This window comes from Papio anubis, chromosome 6 (genome assembly GCF_008728515.1).
Source record: "Papio anubis isolate 15944 chromosome 6, Panubis1.0, whole genome shotgun sequence".
Taxonomy (NCBI): domain Eukaryota; kingdom Metazoa; phylum Chordata; class Mammalia; order Primates; family Cercopithecidae; genus Papio; species Papio anubis.
Genome location: NC_044981.1, coordinates 166,072,574 through 166,096,621, shown reverse-complemented (window position 1 = coordinate 166,096,621; position 24,048 = coordinate 166,072,574). Strand labels below are relative to the sequence as shown.

Below are 24,048 nucleotides of genomic sequence, written 5' to 3'. Positions count from 1 at the left end.
AAAACCCAGAGTAGGGACTTCTCTGGATCAGAAAGGGTTTCAGTTGTTAGGCAGCAAAAAATGGAACCATATTTAGTATACTGGGCATTTGTATTTCATTTTTTGTTTATTCTCTGTTTAAGTAAATTTTTTCATTGAAATACTCTTTTTTCAGTAATGCCTTTCCATGTGTTATGAAAATAATTTTTCAGTTGGTCATATTGTAAAAAGTCCTCAGATCTATTTTTATTATTAGATGTAGAAGAACTTTTCCCTATATAACATATTTATTAATATGTTTCTAACTTTACATTGCACATTTATATAATTTGTTCTTACTTACATATATATGTGTGTGTGTGTGTTTGTGTGTGTGTGTGTTTGAGACAGAGTCTTGCTCTGTCGCCCAGGCTGGAGTGCAGTGGCACAATCTCGACTCACTGCAAGCTCCACCTCCCAGGTTCACGCCATTCTCCTACCTTAGCCTCCCAAGTAGCTGGGACTACAGGCGCCCGTCACCACACCCAGCTAATTTTTTGTATTTTTAGTAGAGACGGGGTTTTACCATGGTCTCGATCTCCTGACCTCGTGATCCACCCGCCTCAGCCTCCCAAAGTGTTGGGATTACAGGCGTGAGCCACCACGCCTGGCCTATTCTTACATATTTTAAATTTTATTTGGAACTTAATCATTGTGGATTATATTTGCGTGTATGGTATTGTGTAAGGCTATTACCCATTTTTCTCTCTAAAGATTAGTGAGGTACCCAGTTAGGAATCATTTCTTCCTTACTAATTTGAAATGCCAAATTTGTCATATGACAAATTTTAGGTATTATTTGGTCTATTTCTTAACATTGTTTTTCATTTCAAAAACAGTCTATCAATTTTGGTTATGTAGCTTTACCATAAATATTTCTCAATGTCCTTTTAAAAATCTTTTACTTAGCTGACGTTTTACAAAATTTATTGTACACATTTTAATATATGCTCCTATCACCAGCTTAAACCAGTAACACCCAGCCAATCCCTTTTCATCTGCCCCAGCCCCATTACAAAATTATTTTGAAGTAAATCTCAAATAGCATTTCATCTATAAATATTTTATTATGTATTTCTATTAGATATTTTTATTAGGATATAATTTACATGACTTAAAATTCATCATTTTTAACTGTGCAGTTTCCTTGGTTTGAATGTATTCATATGTTGTGCAGCCATTACCACTGTTTAATTCTGGGACACTTCCATCACCCTGAAAAGAAACCCTGTACCTATTAGCAGTCAGTCCCAATTCCCCACTTCTGAATCGTCTAGCAACCACTGGTCTAATTTCTGTTTCTATGGATTTCTAAGTATTTCATTTAAGTGAAATTTTACAATATGTGGCCTTTTGTGTCTGACTTCTTTTACGCAGCCTAATGTTCTCAAGGTTTGTGTTATATCGTGTATTAGTACTTCATTTTTATGGCTGAAAAAATTCCATCGTATGGATATACCACAGTTTATCCATTTATCTGTTGTAGTATTTTGGAGTTGTTTCCACTTTCTGGCTATAGTGAATAATGCTGTTGTGAAGATTTATTTACAAGTTTTTGTGTAAAAATATCTTTTCGATTATTTGTCTATATCTAGCAGTGGAATTTCCGGGTCGTATGGCAATTCTATGTTTAACTGTTTGAAGAATTGCTAAACTTTTATACCAGTGGCTACATTATTTTACATTCCCACTAGCCACGTATAAGGGTTCCAGTTTCTCTACATCTTTGCCAACACTTACTTTCCATTTTAAAAAAGTATAACTATTCATGCAGAGTGGTACCTCAAGGTTTGATTTGCATTTCCATAATAATTAATGATGTTGAATATCTTTTCATATGTTTCTTGGCTATCTGCATATCTTCTTTGGAGAAATGTCTATTCAAATTATTTGCCCATTTTAAAATTGGGTTATTTGACATTTAATTTTTAGCTTTAATAGTTCTTTATTTATTCTGAAGAATATATATTCAACTCATATCAAATATATAACTGGCAACTATTTTCTTTCATTCTGTGGATTTTTTCATTTTCCTTATAGTATCTTTTAGTAAGCAAAATTTTAATTTCATTTATTTTTTTGGATACTTATTTTATCCTATTTTATTTTTATTTATTGTTTTGAGACAGAGTCTTGCTCTGTCACCCAGGCTGGAGTACAGTGGCGCAATCTCAGCTCACTGCAACCTCTGCCTCCCGGGTTCAAGCAATTCTCCTGCCTCAGCCTCCCGAGTAGCTGGGACTATGGGCGCCCACCACCAAGCGTGGCTAATTTTTGTATTTTTAGTAGAGGTGGGGTTTCACCATGTTGGCCAGGCTAGTCTTGAACTCCTGACCTCAAATGATTCACCTACCTCTGCCTCCCAAAGTGCTGGGATTACAGGTGTGAGCCACCATGCCTGGCCTCGGATGCTTATTTTAGATGTCACATCAAAGAATCATTTGCTAAAGCCAAGATCATGAAAATTTACTCCTATGTTCCAAGAGTTTTATAGCTTTAGCTCTGACATTTAGGCCTCTGATCCATTTGCACATAATGGATTATTGTAAACTATAGCCACCTTACTGCCCTGTCCAGCACTAGGTCTTATTTCTTCCATGCAGTGGTACACTTGTGCCCGTTAATTGATTTCTCATCATTCCCCTGCCCTTCTCAGCCTCTAGTAACCACCACTCTATTCTCTATCTATCTTCATGAGATCCACTTCTTTTTAGCCTCCACATATGAGGGGGAATATGTAGTATTTATGTTTTTGTGTCTGGCTTGGTTCACTGAATGGCTTCCATTCCGTCTATGTTGCTGCAAGTGGCAGAATTGCATTCTTTGTTTATGGCTGAACAATATTCCATTGTGTATCTATACCACATTTGCTTTAAATATTCCATTGTGTATATATACCACATTTTCTTTACCTATTCATCCACTGATGGACATTTATATCGATTCTATATTTTGGCTATTGTGAACAGTTCTGTAATAAACATGAGAGTGCACGTATCTCTTTGACATACTGATTTAGATATATACCCAGTAGTGGATGGCTGCATCATCTATATGGTAGTTCTGTTTATAATTTTTTTTTGAGGAACCTCCATACAATTTTCCATAGTGGCTGTGCCAATTTATATTCTCAACAACAGTGTATTAGGGTTCCTCTTTTTCTACATCCTTGCCAACATATGTTATTCCTTGTCTTTTTGATAAAAGCATTGTAACTGGGGTGAAATGATATCTCATTGTGGTTTTAATGTACATTTATCTGTTGATTAGTGATATTGAGCATATTTTCATATACCTATTAGCTACTTGTATGTCTTCTTTTGAGAAACATCTATTCAGATTTTTAAAAATTGGATTTAATTTTTTTTTTACTATTGTGCTGCTGCAGCTTCTTATATATTCTGGTTATTAATCCCTTGTCAGATAGATAATTTGCAAGTATTTTCTCCCATCCTCTGGGTTGTCTCTTCACTTAATGTTTCATTTACTGTACAAAAGCTTTCTACCTTGATGTCATTCCGTTTGTCTATTTTTGCTTTGGTTGCCTGTGCTTTTGCGATTTTACACAAAAAAATCTTTGCCCAGACCAAAATCCTTGAGCAGTTGCCCAATGTATTCTTCTAGTAGTTTCATAGATTCAGGTCTTGGATTTAAGTCTTTAATCCATTTTTATTTGATTTTTATATATGAGGAGGGATAGGGGTCCAGTTTCATTCTTCTGAATATGGTTATTCAGTTCTCCCAGCACCATTTATTGAAGAGACTCTCCTTTCTTCATTGTAACTTTTTGCTGCCTTTGTCAAAAATGAGTTGGCTATAAATATTTGGATTTCTATCCGCGTCTCTATTCTGTTGCATTGCTCTATGTGCCTATTTTTATGCCAGTTCAATGCTGATTTGGTTACTATAAATTTGGAGGATATTTTGAAGTCAGGTGAGGGTGACACCTTACCTTCAGCTTTGTTCTTTTTGCTCAGGATGACATTGGCTATTTGGAGTCTTTTGTGAGTCTATATAAATATTAGAAAATGTTTTCTTATTTCTGTGAAGAATTTCACTGGAATTTTAATAGGAATTGCATTGAATCTGTAAGTTACTTTGGGTAGAATTATTTTAACAATATTAATTCTCCCAATCCATGAGTGTGGAATATCTTTCCATTTTAAAATGTCCTCTTCAGTTTCTTTCATCATTGTTTTGTATTTTTCCTTATTAGATCTTTCACTACACTGGATAAATTGATTCCTAGGCATTTAACATTCTTTGTAGCTATTGTAATGGGATTGCTTTCTTGATTTCTTGTTAAGATTGTTTGCTGTTGGTGTATATAAATACTACTGACTTTTTAAAGTTCATTTTGTATCCTGCAACTTTACTGAATTTGTTTATCAGTTCTAAGAGTTTTTTGGTGGAGTTTTTAGGTTTTTCTAAGTATAAGATCATGTCATTTGTGAATGAAGCTAATTAGACTTCTTCCCTGCCTATTATGTCTATTAATTCTTTCTCTTACCTAATTGCTCCAGCCAGGACTTCCAGGCCTATGTGGAAAAAAACATGGTAAAAGTGGAGATTCTTGTTTTGTTCCAGATCTTAGAGGAAAGGGTTTCAATTTTTACTTATTCAGTACAATGTTAGCTGTGGTTTTGTCATATGTAGCCTTTATTATTTTGATGTATGTTCCTTCTATACCTAGTTTGTTGAGGGTTTTTTAAATCATAAAAGGATGTTTAATATTATCAAATGATTTTCCAACATCTATTGAAATGATGATATAGTTTTTGTCCTTAATTCTGTTGATGTGATGTATCCTGTTTATTAATTTGTATATGTTGGCCCACTCTTGCATCCCCAGGATGAATCCCACCTGACCACAGTGAATGATCTTTTTAATGGGTTGTTGAATTTGGTTTGCTAGTGTGTTGTTGAGGATTTTCACATCTATATTCATTAGGGATATTGGCCTATAGTTTTCTTTTTTTGTTGTGTCCTTGTCTGGTTTTGGTATCAGAGTAATGCTGGCCTCATAGGATGAGTTTAGAAGTATTCTCTCCTCTTCAATTTTATTTAAAAGTTTGAGTGAAATTGGTATAAGTTCTTAATTAAGTGTTTGATAGAATTCAGCAGTGAAGTCAACAGATCGTGGGCTTTTCTTTAATGGAATACTTTTTATTACAGCTGTGATCTCATTACTCATTGCTGGTTTGTTGAAGTTTTCTATTTTTTCATAGTTCAGTCTTGATAAATTGCATGTGTCCAGAAATTTATCCATTTCTTCTCTATTTTCCAATTTGTTGGCATATCATTGTTCATAATAGTCCCTAATGATTCTTTGTATTTCTCTGGTCCCAGTTGTTATGTTTTCTTTTGTGTTTCTGATACTGTTTATTTGGATTCTCTCTCTATTTTTCTTAGTCTAGCCAAATGTTTGTCAGTAAAACCAACTTTTCATTTTCTTGATTTTCTTTATTGCTTTTTAAATCTCATTCATTTATTTTTCCTATGATGTTTATTATTTCTTTCCTTCTACTAATTTTGGGTTTGGTTTATCCTTCCTTTCCTCTTTCTTTGAGGAACATTGTTAGGTTGTTTATTTGAAGCCTTTCTACTTTTTTGATTTATGAAGAAAGTTTATTCCTATAAACTTCCCTCTTAGTACTGTTTTTGCTATATCCATAGCTTTTGGTATATTCCATTTTTTAAAGATATTTTTAAATTTTCTTCTTAATTTATTCATTGATCCATTGGTCATTCAGAGGCATGTGTTTAATTTTCATGTTTGTGTATTTTCCAGAGTTTCTCATGTTACTGATGTCTACTTTTATTTCATTGTGGTCAGAAAAGATACTTGATATTATTTCTAATTTTTGAATTTGTTGATACTTGTTTTGTCATCTATGATATGATCTATTCTGTAGAAAGTTCCATGTGCTGATGAAAAGAATATGTATTCTGCAGCAGCTGCATGAAATGTTCTGTAAATGACATTTAGGCCTATTTGGTCAAGGGTGTAGCTTAACTCCAGTATTTGTTGATTTTCTGTATGGATGATCTGTTCATTACTAAAAATGGGGTATTGAAGTTCCCTATTATTATTACATTACAATCTATTTCTACCTTTAGATTTATTAATTTTTATATACTTGGGAGCTATGGTGTTGGGTGCATAGATATTTATGATTTTATATCTTCTTGCTGAATTGACCCCTTTATCATTATATAGTGATTTTGTCTCTTTTTACAGTCTTTGATTTGTAGTCTATTATCTGATATAAGTATAGCTACTCTTAATCTTTTTTGGTTTCTGGTTATACGGAATATCTTTTTCCACCACTTCACTTTCAGTCTGTGTGTCTTTATAGAGGAAGTGAATTTCTTGTAGACAGCATATAGTTGGGTCATGTTTCTTTATTCATTCAGCCACTCTATGCCTTTTAATTGGAGAATTTAGTCCATTTACATTCATTGTTATTGTTGATAAGTGAAGACTTACAATTGCCATTTTTTGCTTGTTTTCTGGTTGTTTTGTAACCACTCTCTTCTTTTTTTCTTTCTGTTTTCCTTTGTATTTAAGTGATTTCCTCTGGTAGTATGTTTTAATTTGTTGCTTTTAATTTTTTGTGACTCTATTATAGGTTTTTGCATTGTGGTTACTATAAGGCTTACAAAACACATAGATATAATAAGTTATCTTAAATAAATGACAACTTAGATCACAAAGAAAAAATAGAAACAGAAAAAATACAGTCTACATTTTAAACTTCATCTATTTTGACTTTTAGTAGTCTCATTTACATATTTTTTATGTTACCTGTTTCTTAAAAAGTTGCTGTAGCTATTATTGTTTTTGAAATATTTGTCTTTTGGGCTTCATACTATTGTTATGAGTGGATTGAACACCACAATTATAGTAGTAGGACATTTTGGGTTTGTCTCTGCACTTAATTGTATCAGTGGGTTTAATACCTTGAAATGCGTTCTCCTTGCATGTTAGTGTTTTTAGTTTTTTCTTTAGATTGAAGAACTTTCTTTAGCATTTCTTGTAGACAGGTAAATTATCTCAGCTTTTGTTTATCTGGGAAAGACCTTGTCTCTTCTTCATATTTGAAAGATAGCTTTATGGAGACAATATTCTTGGATATAAGTTATTTTTTTTCCTTTCAGCACTTTGAAAATGTCATCCTACTAACTCCTGGCATGTACAATTTCCACTGAGAAGTCTCTTGCCGGATGAGTCAGATCTCATTTACATTTTATGTACTTTTCTCTTGCTGCTCTTAGGATTATCTCTCTTTCCTTGACGTTTAAGAGTTTTTTTATTATATGCCTTTTGGTAGCTTTATTTGAGTGAAATCTGTTTGATGTTCTCTGACCTTCCCTTACCTGTATATTTATCTCTTTCTCAAAGTTTGGCAAGTTTTCTGTTAATATGTCTTTGAATAAGCTTTCTACCTCCTTGTTCTTGTTCAACTTGTTCAATTTGAACACTAATAATTCTTAGATTTTATCTTTTGAGGTAATTTTCTATATCTCATAGGCATTCTTCATTGATTTTCATTTTTTTTCCTTTTTTCCTCCTTTGTGTATTTCAGATACCCTATCTTTGAACTCACTGATTCTTTCCTCTGCTTGATCCATGCTGCTGTTGAGAGCCTGTAATGATTTTTTTCAGTTCAGCAAATGTATTTCTCCATTCCAAGATTTTCTTTTTAATCTCTTTGTTAATTTTTTCTGCTAAACTTCTGAATTGCTTTTCTGTATTACCTTGAAGATCACCAAGTTTCCTTAAAACTGCTACTTTGAATTATTCATCAGAGAGTTCACATTATCATCATCTTGTGAGAGTCAGTCACTGGTTCCCTGCTTTGTATGTTTGAGGTAGTCATGGTGCCCTGTTTGCTGTTGTTTCCTGTGGTTGTACATCTGTGTCTTTGTATTGAAGTATTATTTATTCCAGTATTCTCTATCTGGCTTGTTTTGTTTTTTATCAGATAGGTTTACTAAAAAATTCTTCGTAATTTACCTTTTAATTTTCTTTTTGTTAAAAACAGTCTGCTATGTTGCTGCTTCCTTTTTGGCACTAGATGGTCCCTTAAGCTCAGGTTTGCTTCAGTTCTAGTAAATAATCAGAGTACCACCTATCCTGAACAACAGAAGTGCCAAAGGGATATCCCAGCAGTGTGGGAAGCTGGCTATGGTTTCATGCCCTGGGAAGTAGTGGAATAAACCTCCTACAGTGTGGTGGTGCTGAACAGCCACTCCAACTTGGTATCTCTTTTTGTCAAGCTACAGAGAAAAATTTCTAGGGTGGGATGGTAGTCCCACTTCCCCCTTTTGTCTCTGGCTGTTCTTAGGGATATTTTTCTTTTTGGGCAATCCTGATGCTTCCCAGGTGTTTAGGCCGGGAGAGGTCGCCCATGAAGTAGTTCAAGATGGTGGGGAAGCTGGTTGTCCACCTCAATCTCACTTTTTTTGTGTGGCGAAACCATGAGTTGGGGGGAAATTTTCCATATACTTCATGCCCAGAAGATGGGGGAAAGCCATCACAGATAAGGAGTCCAGTTTTCTCACTGTTGGCTCAGAATTTTTTCACTTCTCTGTGGCCCCAAGAACTATCTCATCTTCATATTTGAGTTCTGAGATGTTGATGGTGATAATATTGCTGTGTATATTTATATTTGTTTTTGTTGGTTGGGAGGTGATATAGTTTGCATATTCCCACCACCCAAATCTCATGTTGAAATATAATCTCCTACATTGGAGGTAGGACCTGGTGGGAGGTGTTTGGGTCATGGGGGCAGATCGCTCATGGCTTGGTGCTCTCCTTACAACAGTGGGTGAGTTCTCATGAGATCTGGTTGTTTAAGTATATGGCACCTTCTCACCCCCCACTCTCTCTTGCTCCCGCTCTGCCACATAATGTGCCTGCTCCCTGCTTTGCCTTCTGCCATGAATGAAAGCTCCCTGAGTCCTCCTCAGGAGTCAAGAAAATGCTAGTGTCATGCTTCCTGTGTAGCCTGCAGAACTGCGCCAATTAAACCTCTTTTCTTCATAAATTGCCAAGTCTCATGTATTTCTTTTTAGCAATGCAAGAATGAACTAACACAGAAAATTGGTACTGAAGAATAGGGTATTGCTTTGAAGATACCTGAAAACGTGGAAGGGACTTTGGAACTGAGTAACAGGCAGAGCTTGGAAGAGTTTGGAGAGCTCAGAAGAAGATAGAAAGATGAGGGAAAGTTTGGAACTTCTTAGAGACTGGTTAAATGGTTATGACCAAAATGCTGATAGTACTATGGGCAATGAAGGCTGATGAAGTCTCAGATGGAAATGAGGAACTTATTGAGAACTGGAGCAAAGGTCACCCTTGTTATGCCCTAGCAATGCAGAAGTTGGCTGCATTCTGTTTATGCCCTGGGGACTTGTGGAAATTGGAACTTCAGAATGATAATCTAGGGTATCTGGTAAAGGAAATTTCTAAGCAACAAAGTGTTCAAGATGTGGCCTGGCTGCTTCTAACAGCCTTCGGTCAGATGTGGGAGCAGAGAAATGAGTTGAAGTTGGAATTTGTATTGGGACAAGAAACAGAGCATATAAGTTTGGAAAATTTGCAGGCTGGCCATGTGGCAGAGAAAGAAAAAGCATTTTCAGGGGAGGAATTCAAGCAGGCTGCTGAGCAACCACTTGCTAGAGAAATTTGCATAACTAAAAGACAGCCAAGACAATGGGAAAAAGGCTTCAAAGTCATTATAGAGATCTAGGAGGCAGCCCTTCCTTTCATAGCCCCAGAAGCCTAGGAGAGAAGAATGATTTCATGGGCTAGGCCCAGAGCCCCACTGCCCTGTGCAGTCTTGGAACAGTGCTGCCTGCATCTAGGCCTCTCTAGCTCCAGCCACAGCTCAAAGAACCCCAGGTACAGCCTGTGCTGTCACTTAAAAGGGCACAAGCCATAAGCCTTGGTGGCTTCCATGTGGCATGAAGCCTGTAGGAATACAGAATGCAAGAGTGAAGGAGGCTTGGCCTAGATTTCAGAAGATGTATGAAAAAGGCTGGATGCTAGGCAGAAGCCTGCTGCAGGGGCAGAGCTCCCATATAGAACCTCTACTAGGGCAGTTCAGAGGGGAAATGCAGGGTTGCTAAACCCACAGAGTCCCCAAGAGGGCTCTGGTTAGTGGAGCTGTGGGAATGGGGTACTGCCTTCTAGACCCCAGAATGGTAGATCACTGGCAGTTTGCACCCTGTGCCTGGAAAAGCTGCAGGTGCTCAGTTCTAACCTGTGAAAGCAGCCATTTGATCTGAAGCCTGCAAACCCATAGGGGTGGAGCTTCCCAAGGCATTGGTCATTCACTTCTTGCAGTAGTGTCCCCAGCATGTGGGACATAAAGTAAAAGGAGATTATTTTGGAACTTTAAGATTTAATGACTGCCCTGCTGGGTTTCAAAGTTGCAACAAACTCCAAGTAGGATAAACTCAGTTATCTGTACCTAGAAACATCATAAGCAATGTGCCAAAAGACAAAGATACGATTTTTGAAAGCAGCAAGACATAAGTGGTTTATCACATGCAAGGGATCTTGAATAAGATAATCAATTGATTTCTCATTAGAAACCATAGTGTCTAAAAGGCAATGAGGTCCAATACTGAAAAATAAAAAGTTCCACCAATCATTCTATATCCAGCAAATTGATCCTTCAAAAATATAGAAGAAATTAAGGCATTCCAATATAAACAAAAATTAAGAGGGTCCATTGTTGCCAGAACTTCCTTACAACCAATGCCATAGGGAGTCTTTTGATTTGAATAGAAAATAACTCAAACCCACATAAAGAAATAAAAAATACAAATAAAGGTAACTAAATAAGTAAATATAAAAGATAGTACAAATGTATTTTTGTTGTAACTTTTACTTTTTAAATCTTTTATAATGCAGATGCAAAAAGCAATAATTATAAACAATAGTTATAGACTGTCAGTTCCAAAATGATGATGTGGAAGCATTCTGGCTTCACTCCATTCCCCCAGTGGTAGGCTGTTCTTGTGTTGCTATAAAGGAATACCCGAGGCTGGGTAATTTAGAAAGAAAACAGGTTTAATTGGCTCATGGTTCCACAGGCTTTACAGGAAGCATGGTGCTGGTATCTGCTCAGCTTCTGGGGAGGCCTCAGGGAGCTTTAACTCTGGGATGAAGGTGAAGTAGGAGCAGATGTGTCACATGGCAGAGGTGGAGCAAGAGAAAGAGAGTTGGTGGTGGGGAGGTGCCACACAATTAACCAGATCTCTAGAATACTCGCTCACCGTTGCAAAGACAGCACCAAGCCATGAAGGATCCGCCCCCATGACCCAAACACCTCCCACCAGGCCCCATCTCCAACATTGGAGATTACATTTCAACAGGAAATTTTGGTGGGGACAAAATCCGAACTACATCATTCTACCCCTCCTCCTGCCCAGCCTCAAATCTCGGGTCCTTCTTACATTGCAAAATACAGTCATGACTTCACAGTAGTCCCCCAAAGTCCTAACTTATTCCAGTATTCACTCAGGACAGATGTTTTCCTAAATGCCTGGAACCAACACGTCTTTCAGTCTTTGCTAAGGAGGGGTGTGTGTGTGTGTGTGTGTGTGTGTGTGTGTGTGCTGGGGCAGTTTGCAGCTCTGTCTTACCCTTCATTTATTCTCAGAGCCTTCAGAGCCTTCTCAGGTTCTTTGTTAGCATGCCCAGCTCTTGGGGACACACATGGCCTTCTAGATTTCCAGGATGTAATAGAACTTTTAAGCCCTATGGACATGTCCCTTCAGCAGTCTTTCCTCTCAAGGTTTTTGGTTTGTTCATTGTTTTTCCCGAATGTTATCTACCAACAGGAAGCAGCAACTAAAACATTCATATGTAAATATTTTAGACAAATGTACCCCCACCCCTGCCACCCCAGCAAAATTAGCCCTGGAGGAGTTCTGAGTCAGGGGAGACAAAGACAAGCCTTTTAAGCCAGTCTTCAGGGAGGCATCAGCTAGGTCACAGTAAATTATTGAAGTCTTTGTGAATGAGATCTGTTCTGCTCAATCCAGTACAGGGAATGCAGGTACTTATTTTCATGGCTCCTTTTCGTTGAGCTAGGGAGTTGAAAATGGAGCTGGAGGAAGTCAAAATGCAACAAATCTCATGATCCTTATTTCGTACTATAGCAGATTCAGGATTCAGCTGTTATATTAAGGGCTCTTCCAGTTGTTGCAGCCATTTGGTGAATTTTCAGAGTTCTGAAGAAAGTTGATTTTGACAGTTTTTGACAGTTTTCTTATTGCTTTTATGGAAGGGTGAAAGTTGGAATTTCTTATTTTTCTACCATTCTCCTCTTAGCTATTTTTGTATTTATATTTCCAGATGAATGCTGGAGTTACTTATTCACATTGAAGTTATTGAATGATTAAGATTACATTCAACTCATAGATCAATTTGCAGTGAATTAAGATCTTTATAATTTGAATATGTCAACTGGGAGCATAATATGCTTTTCTGCTTATTTGTGTTTTCTTATGTATCTTTAAAATTATTAAATATATATAATATATATCCTTCACAAATTTTAAATTTATCCCTTTTATTTTACTGTTACTTTACTTATGTTTTAAATGTTTACAATAGTTAAGTATATAAAAAAATACATACTTATTTATATTTATTATATTTGGCTGAAGTTATCCATAAAGTCTATTTTATTCATTACCTTTATCCATTACCTTTTCTAAGAATATTTTGTTGGTACAAAGAAAGGCTTTCAATTACCAAATTATGATTTTACTGAACACTTTTATTCATATACCACTCTTAGATTTCTAAAGTACTCATGTAAATAATGGTAACTTCGACATCTAATTCTGACATTTAAGGAATTCAAACAAAACAAACATGCATAACCCAATAACTTACAATTGAGCCTTGTCCCAATAAGACCTGTATCCATTTCCCTAAAAGCTATTCGGTATTCATTATTCTAGCTTTTATGATCATTATTACTGCTTTTGTTTTATTTTTAATTTTAAAGGCACACATTCCTAAAGCCTATGTATTCCTGTTTTGAACTTGCTATGAATAGCACACAGTAGAGTTTTATGCTTTGGTCGCTGTGAGTAAGGCTACTCTGGGTCTCCTTCTTCATTTCTTTTGCTGCGCACATGCACACATTTCTGTTGATACACAGTTAGGACAGGACTCGATGGGTCATAGCTATGTGTATTTTCAGCTTTAGTAAATTAAGGGAGTTTTCCAAAGAAGTTGTACTAATTAAAAGACCCACGACCCATGAATGAGAGTTTGTTTCTCCACATACTTATCAACACTTAGTGTTATCAGCCTTTTAAATTTAATTTTACTCTTACTTATGTGCATGTATTAGTATTAAATGCAAGTGGTGAGATCTTGTTTCCAATCTCATAGGGAAAGCTCTCAACATTTCACCATTAAGTTTGATGTTTGCTGTAGATTTTTAAAATAAAATAAAAATAATTACCATTATTTTTGTAATTACTATTTGTCAAATTTAAAATTTCCTTTTATTCCTTGTTTGCTAAGAATGTATGCTAAATTTTAACACATGCTATTTCTGAAGCTACTGAAATGATCATATATATATATATATATATATATATATATATATATATTCTCTTTTTCTCTGTTATAGTAAATTAGAATGATTAGAATGATGTCTTTAACAGTGTTAAACCAACCTTTCATTCCTAGAATAAATCCAACTTGGTCTTAGTATATTAACCTTTTAAAATATTGAGGGATTTGTTTGATCATTTTTTATTAAAAAATTAATGTTTATGATTGACCTAGATATGTATTTTAATATATATAGTATATATTTCCCAAATATATATATATACATATACACATATATATATTCTTAGAATAGTCTTGTTAGTTTTTTATTGTGAAGGTGTAGTTTTTATTGTTTCCTCTCTTTATTCATCCTGAAATAACGTGAACCTTATCCAGACATGGAATCAGTCAGCAATCAATGTAGATTGACAGCTGCTGTTCTCTTTTGCTCTAATTGTATGTCCCACGGTTCTGACATAAGAGCTAAAGTCCACTGTGCAATGCCATATCTTTCAGTGGCTTTGCTCTACAGAAGTGCTACTCTTTCCTCCTGTACTGTCTAGAGCTTTAATGCTCTGAGTAATGACAGCAGAGACATTTTCAACCTCTTCAGGGCTGTGCCCATATCAGTTGGCACAGGGATTGGCAAAGGTAGACAGTCTATGTTAAACAAGTGAATGACTGACCACAGTTTCCAGCACATGTTGCTGTTTATAAGTAATTACTTAAACACATTGTTTATAAGTAATTACTGCATAGAATGTTCTGTTCCTAGACTCTCCTACTTAGTGCCTGGTTGATTTCTAGAAGTTACTGCCTTTGAATCATGTGAATGTGTCAACATGGATAAATGAGACCTACTTCAGTTTATACAACTCCCCAAAAATTTGAATTAGGGAATGAACACTGAGGCTCTGAATCTAGAATTTTGAAACATGGCTGCAAATCCTTCGACACTTCTTTCCTCAAGAGGTGGGCATCTGTGTTCCCTCCCCTCAAACCTGGGTGTCCCGGGACCACTCTGACCAATTGTGCATGGCAGGAAGGAGGCTATACAATTTCTAGGGCCAAGCTATAGAAACAGATACAGCTTCTGGTAATACTTTGTTTGCCAGAACATTCTCTTTCGGAAACAGCTGCACCGTGAGGGGCCCACCTCACTGAGGCCACTATGCTGGAGACTGTCTAGGTGTCCCCAGAAATTCCCGCTGAGCCCACCCCCAATCAAGCACCACAGGGTGACTGCTGTCAGCACAACATGAAACAGAATACTCACCCACAAAACAGTGGTTTTTATTTTAAACCGCTAAGTTTGAGAGTAGCTTGTGGTGCAACAATAAATAACTAGAACATTAAAAAAAAAATTAAATGTATTCCTTGTTTCATGAAAGTATATTTTCTTAACCAGTGTCCATATGCTTTAGAGCTGGTGGTGATTTCATACATGTTTTGGCATCACTGTTCTATTAGCCTTAGTTTTCTGTGTTTTCTGTCTTCACAGATGTTCTTTTAACATGAAAAGACAGATTCAGAACTACTAGTCATGAACTATTTTTCCACCTTCTTTCTTGAAACATCAAACATGACTTTCTTTTAATACAAAATCAAAGGCGATTCAAGCCATTACCTCTACTATCTAAAGAGGTAAAAATAAATGGTTCTACTGCATTCTAATGTTAAAATGTTCATGTTTGCAACATTTAAACAACCTTTAAATAACATCATTAAAATCTAGCTTATGTGTGGTTGAGAAAGCCAGTGAGATTGGCTTATGATCTCTCACTAGCTCTTGTTAAACATTTTCTTGCTTTGCTAATCTTAGCCTCCTCTAGAGTAAAGTAGCTAAATGGATTAACATTGTAAATTAAAGTTCCCATTGGGCTCTATCGTTGTACTTCTATTTTGTAGGCTTGATTTAAAATTTAATTTAATTTTTGGTCATTCTAGGATAAGGAACCCTTTAAAAATTATAAGTTAAATTTTATTTAGGAATCAAAGTACACTTAGACATAAAGTTGAAATAACATTTCATTATTTCAAATCAAAGCATTGGATTTTTGAAAAGATAAAAAAGCTCTTTTTTGGTGTATTAACAATAGTTTATTACATTTTCAAGACATCTGGGTATAAAATTTCTAGACTTGATAAGAAAACACTATAATTTTGCAGATTACAAGCTATTATAATTTGTAGGGCAATTTAAAAAATATATTTTGTTAGTTTGACTTCTCTTTTCTATTTGAAAGAAAATAATTTATAATAATTTATGTATACTGGTTATAGCTATTTGTTCTATTATTTGAACTAAAATCCTTTGTTTGAAAAAAGATGTAAACTGCCGTCTGCAGACACATGAGTGTGACAGCCTATATTTGGATGAAAGTCTTTACTGAGACCCTTGCTTCCCCAGTCATCACATTTTATAAAGACTCCACTTTCCTTTTAGGAAAGCAGTAAACCAATGACCATGGATTGTATTGTTTAAAGATTATAAAACAGTAAATTATCCATTCACCCATCCATCCATCAGTTTTTTATGAATGATAAACCATGTAAAATGATGGCAGATATGAACAGTAGCTGAAGATATTAAGTATAATTTGGGTACTCAGATAATATCTAGAGCAAGAGTTGGCAAATATTTTTTTGTAAAGGGCCAAATAGTAAATAATTTAGGCTTTATGGATCAGGAAGCAAAACTGAGGATATTATGTATGTACTTAGAGAATAAGAAAGAAAACAAGTTTACACAGTCTTTTCATAGGCAACATTGAAAATACACTAATAAAAACTGAGTGTAATTTTCTTCTTATAATACAGATCTATGATTAAGAAAATGAAATTATATTTTGGGGGGAAGGCAATGCTTTATTTGGGTTTCAAAGTTAGCATTCCCTAGCATCAAAATTGATTGCAAATATTAATCTGTTAGTGCTAATCTGTAATGAAAGTTCACAGCCAGGCGTGGTGGCTCACGCCTGTAATCCCAGCACTTTGGGAGGCCGAGGCGGGTGGATCACGAGGTCAGGAGATCGAGACCATCCTGGCTAACACGGTGAAACCCCGTCTCTACTAAAAATACAAAAAATTAGCCAGGCGTGGTGGCGGGCACCTGTAGTCCCAGCTACTCGGGAGGCTGAGGCAGGAGAATGACGTGAACCCGGGAGGTGGAGCTTGCAGTGAGCCGAGATTGCGCCACTGCACTCCAGTCTCGGAGACACAGCGAGACTCCATCTCAAAAAAATAAATAAATAAAAAATAAATTTCACATATTTCATCTTTGAAAATGTCTCTTCACACAAATAGGTACTGCCAAACATACAAATCCATAAATATTTTATTTTAATGGAACATAGTTATTGTTTGATAAACATTCAGAGAATGCATAGATTTTTACATTTGATATTTGCCTGTTAAGATCTCATTACATTGCAGAATAATCACTTTCAATGGAAGGTGATATAAAAGCTCCTCAAAGGCAGCTAAATGGATTTTGAAATGTGGAAATTGCCTTTGTTTTTCATCAAAGTCTGAAACACAGTTGTGGAACTGGAACTGTGGCTTGAGATTGAGAAATGTTTCTGCTTCAGTTGTGTGTGGGAATGGCTACCTTGCATCTTGTTGTAACTTTTGACAGGATGGGCAGTGTATAAAGCTGCTGATGTTGCCTGTGATTCAAACGTTAGTTGTCACCGAAATGAGTTTACCTCAGGAATAGTTTTGCAAATAAATTTTTTTTTTGCCTTGTAATCTTAGGTTGAATTCACTAAGAAATAGTATCAAGCAATTCCATAGTCATTTAGTGTTTGATAAAAATGGAGGAAGAAATTGTTCTCATTCAGAAAACTTTGTCTTCATTCTGAGCTCAACAACAACAATAAAACCTGACCTTTATGGAGCCATGTGGCTGCTGTGTGGAGGGCAGGTCAGGACATACAGCTTCTATTTCTGACAAAACTTTAAGGATGAAAGTTAAATATACGAGAGTGAATAAAGTCCATCATTGATGCTACTGGTTTAGTAGCATGAGAGATTCAAATATTTTCTACAAAGTATCTACTGATAAATAATACAATACATAATTATAAGTTTTAAACACTTTACATTTCCACAAATGTTGTAAAGTTGTTTAAGCCTTTTTCTCCTCATATTTTCTTGATATGTTTTACCACCTGCAGTTGTGACACATCTTAGCAGGTTCTACTTCAGATTGTACTGAATCTTTGTCTTCCCAAATCTCTTCAGAATATTCTTGCGTGCAATTGTTCCATGCAGACAATTCATAGAGACTAATTTTCAGTCACTTTAGACTATTCACTCTGAAACAACAACTAAGTAATATCAGTAACATTTGTTGAGTCATTGATTCAAAAAAAAGAAAGAAGTTAAAAATAATTTGCCCTCAACTCTTGAACATCTCTTCTAGCCAAAAACCTAACAGTCTCAGATGAGCTTATTTGCTCAGATGCATTTCTCTGGCTGCTGCAATCAACCATGATTTAATCAGCTCACAATTGGTGTATGGCTTTCCTCATTTGGCTAACAAGCCATTCAGAAGGTTAATTCACTTGTAGCTTGATTTTCATGTATTTTTATTTTTTGAATAAATTCTGTGTATTGAGATGTTCTGTTGTAAGTTTTTTGTTTTTCTGATCACTGCTGTCCTGTGAGTTGGGCCTATTTTATGTGAGCCTGGTCTGGTCATGTAGATGCTTCTGGAGTCCTTTCAGCTCTGTTGGAGTGCACAGCACATTAAACACAACTGTATAAAAATAATCCATACTCTGCTGTGGCCTAAAAGCATGGCAGTTGAGGTCCACTTTTCTCTTCCTGTTTTGACATGATGGGTATGCTATGAAGATTTAAATAAACCATTCATAGTACAGAAGTACATGCAGCGGCTGGAAGGTAAGGGCATTGCCGTGACCTGTAGAGTGGCTAGCACAGTTGTGAAGCTGTGAGAGTGCCACCTGTGGTCTCCATCACAGCCACGCCACTTCACCATGTGTCAAGAAAGCCACAGACAATATGTACGCTAGAGGATATGTCTAGGTGCCAATGAAACTTTATTTATGAACATTGAAAAATATTCTTTAGTGTTTTCAACCATTTCAAAATATAAACATTATTCTTATCTACTGGATATGCAAAAACAGGCAATGAGCAGGTCTGTTTCACGAGCCATAGTTTGCTGAAAACTTTTCTGAAAGTTACAGGGAAGGCTGGTGGGGTTCACTATTAGCAGAAGCAGCGTAGAATTTCTGTCCTGGGTGAGGGATCTAGGAGCTCCAACCTGTCAACCATGCTTCTGGCTGATATGCTCCAGGTTATAATATGTCTTCACTCAATTGAAAGGATGAAAGCTCTCAGGGAGCCCTGTCAAGATGGAGTAGTGTCATGGGTGGTTACACTGAGAACATCCCTGAAGCACAGCGTGCCCAGCTGTGTGCCCAGAACCACTATGGGTGTGTACCTGCAAGTGAATTGATGTTCCTTCCCCAGTCAAAACAATCTTACACACATGCTGCTTCTTCCTTTCTTCACCTCTAACTCCGTTCAATAAGTCAGGTCAAAAATGACAGGAAAGGGGGAAAAAAGGCAGCTTATAGATGCCGCATGTCCACATTTGTGCTTACCTTATTCTCAACCAAACTTGTTAGGAAACAAAGTTGGAGACACAAAGTAGAATTTGGAAAATCAAATCTGAAATGGAAAGAATAGTGTTTTTTAGGACTCAAAATATTTTATTTCTAAAACATTACACAATTGAAAGTAATGTTTAATCAGATTTTATTTTATGCCATTAGAATGTCAAGTGTTGGATTAAATTCTAATCCTTATATAGATGCATCTAAATGCAGTTAATGTGTTACATAATAAGGTAAAGTCCATATCATTTAGCATGTAATAAAGGTACACATTCAGATATACCAAATTAATGAATGGATTCCTAATCACAGCAGAGGAACACATACGGAAGTTGTCCAATAACCAAGCCACATGTGGTAATATCTGTTTCTCTGTTGATGTATCCCAAGTTATAACTAACACATCTCTGGCCCATGTTATTCTTGTTCACCTTCAATTTCAGTACAATCTATTTTTGCAAAGTACTATATATTTACTGCAAAGGACACATAGATTTTGAGTATATAAATGTAGGTATACAGCTAATCTGTAATGACCATGTTTTTACACTACTAATGTGCTTCTGTAAATTTGTTGCCATCTATGGCTTTCTTTCATTCTTGGAATTACCATATTTCTCTCTTAATCAAACTTGCTCTTAATTGGGCACAGTGTTTTTGTTTCACTGGACTTCCAGACAGTCATTACTAGAGGAGGCAAAATTAAAAATTATAAATCCAGACATTTGAGAAAGTTACTCCATTAAGATTAGCACCAACAACACCCTTGATTTTTTTTAATCACTTACTTCAAGTTCTGTCAACATGTAACCGATTAAAATTTAAAGTTGCTCAATATTTGTTATGTAAGACAGAATATCTTAATGGCATACAGATTATAATGTATCCTGACCAGTGTCTCCCTGGAAATCTCAAATGAATGTGATGTTTATGCCAATTTTCTCCCATCAAAAGGAAAAGAAAAGTAAAATGAAAAATAGGGAAAATTAGTGCTTGGAAATTCTTCAGAGCTTCTTAAGTTGCAGTATGTTTAATTTTTAGCTCTGATGAAATACTGCACAATTGTAAAGAAATTACAATTCCATTGAAAACAAAGGAAAATGTACAAAAGCAAATGTTTGCTGTAGAGTTAATTTCTGGGAGCTTTGTTTATGAGTTTAAAAGCTTAGAGGGTTTAGGTGGTATATGTCTTCTTGATGGTGACAGTGACTTAAGTGGTTCATGTGGGCAGCGTGCAGTGTGTGTGAGATGCGGCCCCCTGGCTAGCAGCTTCAGCATCACCTGCGATGTGTTAGACATGCAGATTCTCAGGGCCCCTGCCCAGTCCTACTGAATCAAAAATCTGGGAGTGTCCAGCACTCAGCATTTTAATAAGGCTTCTAGATGACTGTGATCACACAAAATTTGAGAGACACTGGCATGGCATAATGGTGAAGGGAACTGGATCTGCCAGCACTTCGTAAACTTCAGTGTGCCTTCTACCCAGTTGAGGATTGTTTGCTGCTGCAGATTCTAATCCAATAGGTCTGGGGTGATTGTTTCTGCTCTGAGGACTATTCTTGGAGTATAGGAATGCTGTCAGTCCGCTTGGGCTTGGTTCTCCATTCTACCAATAAGTTAGATAACCTAGGACAAATTTCTCAAGTTATGACTCCCTGTTTCCCTAAATATAGAGAAGGAATAACAAATGTATCTACCTTATGATGGTGCTTCGAGGCTTAAAGGAAATGGTGCATGTGCCTATCTGTGATAAGAGATAAATGAATATGAGCTTTTATTATTACTGCCCTCATAGGTTAAGATTGATGGCTTAATATAAGTGTTAACTGGCACATTAGAAAAATCACTCATAACATTTACTCCCCCTGCCCCATGAATAGAACTAGATCTTGATAATTAGCAAGTGATTTCTAACTGATTGGAGCTTACTAAGTTCTTAAGAACAGTTACAATAACTTAATGAGTAATATTCAAGTTGATATGATTTTATATGATCTACATTCATCTCCAAAGGAAAATTTACTTAGGTGTAGCATTTTTCATATAGAATACTGCATATCACTTATTAATTCACAGATATAATTGTAGCCAAGTAATATTGTCTTTCTTGCTAGATTTCATGTAAGGATCTGTGGCAAAGTATGCAAGATGAAGTAAAACATACAGTTCTCACTTGTTTTTTAGAAGCCCTATTGTCTACAATAGATTTTCCACAAAAGTCTTGAAAGAATATAAAGTAGGTAACAGGCCAGGTGTGGTAGATCATACCTGTAATCATAGCACCTTGGGAGGCTGAGGTGGAAGAATTGCTTGAGGCCAGGAGTTCAAGACCAGCCTGGGCAACATAGTGAGACCTAAAAATTAGCCACATGTGGTGGTGCATGCCTGTTGTCCCAGCTACTCAGAAGGCTTTTTCCCAAGTGAGGCAGGATTGCTTGAGCCTGGGAGATTGAAGCTGCAGTGAGCCAAGCTCACGCCACTGCATTCCAGCCTGGGCAACAGAGTGAGACCGTGTCTCGAAAAAAAACCCAACTTTTTTTAAAGTGAGTGTATTAGTCTGTTCTCATGCTGCTAATAAAGACATACCTGAGACTGGGTAATTTATAAAGGAAAGAGGTTTAATTGACTCACAGTTCCACATGGCTGGGGAGCCTCATAATCATGGTGGAAGGTGAATGAAGGGCAAAGTCACATCTTACATGGTGGCAGCCATTTATAAAACCATCAGATCTTGAGAGACTTAATCACTATCACAAGAACAGTATGAAGGAAACCACCCCCATGATTCAGTTATCTCCACCTGGCCCTGCCCTTGACACATGGACTATTACAATTCAAGGTGAGATTTGGGTGGGGACACAGATCCAAACCATATCAGTGAGTAACATGATATATTCATCTAACACAGAAGTCTACTATGTATCTTAACATTTTATTATGAAAATATTCTAATATACAGCGAAATTGAAAGAGTTTGCAGTGAACAGTTGAATTCCTACTAGTATATTCTGGTAATATTTTACCACATTTGTTTTATCACATAACAACACACTGTTCATCTATCTTTTCATCTATCAACTCATTAATTTCGATTTTTGATGAATTTTAAAGTAAATTTTACACATCAGTACACTCCTCCCATACTTTGATATGTAGCATACTTTTAGCTTGGCCTTTTGCTCCTATTTTAAACCAGAATGTTGTCTCACTTATTAGCATGCCTTCCTTTTCAAGGAAAAGTTCAGCACACCACACCAGGGACATAATGAAGAATGGACTGCTTAGCTTTTACTCGTGTGTTTTTTGGCTGAAATCTTATGGAAGTGGCAAGTTAGATTGATATAGGTTCAAAATAATGAGAAAAGGATGTATTAATGACTAGAATTTGAAAATGGTTTCTTCTACTTTCTGTGGCTGTGGGAATACCGGGCAGGCCCAGGAAATTACAGCAGAAATCAAAAATGCCAGGAAGCCACATGTACGGAAAAGTTCCCAAAACATGTAGCTAACACATTTTTTATATTTTTTGTCAAACTCATCTTCTTTCCAAAAAAAGGAGCATCTAATGAACCAGTAGATGACAGGCTGTAGTGTCTGGGGACGGCTCTTGGAAGCCTAGAAAGAGAATCCTGTTCCCTGAACTCCTTCACTCTTATTTCTTCCCAGAAATGTTTACACATCCTACGGGTGAGGGGTAGGTCATCTGTTGTTAAATTAGCAAAGGCCATCTCACTGACTGGAGTATCAATACATTCATAATTGTCTTCAGCTTTGGACCTGTGATTACATACCCTTGATGTAACATTCTCTTATGTTGTATGAAGTTCCATCATGGCTGCACAGTCTCCGAAGTTTTCCTCCCAGTTGTCTGTGACCCTGTCATGTTAATTAGCATCAGAAGCTGTTACAGGTTGCTTGAACTCAGGCTGTCCTCTGAAGGCCTGAGCATTCTCAGCTGGGCCTCCCGATGTTTTCACCCCAACCCCTGCCTCTTTCTAGTCACTCTGCTCACAGCATGGCAGAGGGTGTCTTGCTTGAGGACACAGCCAGAGACAGACCTCCCAGATGTCTTGTGATCCACGTACTCCGCTGAGTCTCATGAAATGTGATGGTCACCTCATCTTCCTCTACTTTGACTAGGTAGAAATTTCATGGGATTAGCTGCCAGTACTTCCCAGGACCTGTCTAAAATTTTTGGGGAAGCCTGTAGAAGAAGTGGTTCAAGACCCTCCTCAGCTCCTCCATCTCCTGGAATCTTGGCTTCCTCTCAAGAATGGGTCAGTGTCTGTGGCGAGCAGACATGTCCTGGAAATATCCAAGTCCTAACCCCTGGAACGTGGGAAATGCAAGGTTGAAGATGGCACTGAGGCTGCGATCGGCCGACCTGGAGATGAGGAGAGCACCCCGGGTCACCCGGGGGCCCAGTGCGATCACGAGGGAGCTTAAGAGGGAGGCAGAGAGAACGCCGGGGAGTGAGACGAGACGCTGCCGGCTCCGAAGGACGAGAAGGGGCCACAGCCGCGGATCGGGGTCGGCCGGTAAGCTGGGAGAGACACGGAAATGGATTTTCTCCTGAAGCCTCCAGAGGGAACCAGCCCTTCGCTCCTTGATCTTAGCCCAGTGAGGCCCATTCGGGACTTACGACCTGCAGACCCGGAAGAATAAACTGGTGTTGTTTTAAGCCACTAACTTTAAGGAAATTTTTATGGCAGCAACAAAAAGCTACAGTGTAAGCCCTGGACCCTCAAGTAGGAGGCTTCAGACAGGGACCATCCGTGTACCGGA

At 36.9% G+C, this 24,048-nt stretch overlaps 1 protein-coding gene and 1 long non-coding RNA gene across 3 annotated transcripts in view; one reads left to right on the top strand and one right to left on the bottom strand.

Annotated features, from left to right (window-relative positions):
• Window positions 1-24,048, top strand: part of WDR27 (WD repeat domain 27) — a 240,763-nt gene that overhangs the window by 173,309 nt on the left and 43,406 nt on the right. The gene's annotated exons all lie outside the window — the stretch shown is intronic.
• The window catches only part of LOC116275404, a 27,144-nt gene extending 3,096 nt beyond the window's left edge, over window positions 1-24,048 (bottom strand). Inside the window, exons 1-2 of the long non-coding RNA XR_004184495.1 lie at window positions 23,055-24,048; window positions 19,252-19,318 (exon numbers count right to left, since the gene is read on the bottom strand). This is a non-coding gene — a long non-coding RNA (uncharacterized LOC116275404). The remainder of the gene's footprint in view (window positions 1-19,251; window positions 19,319-23,054) is intronic.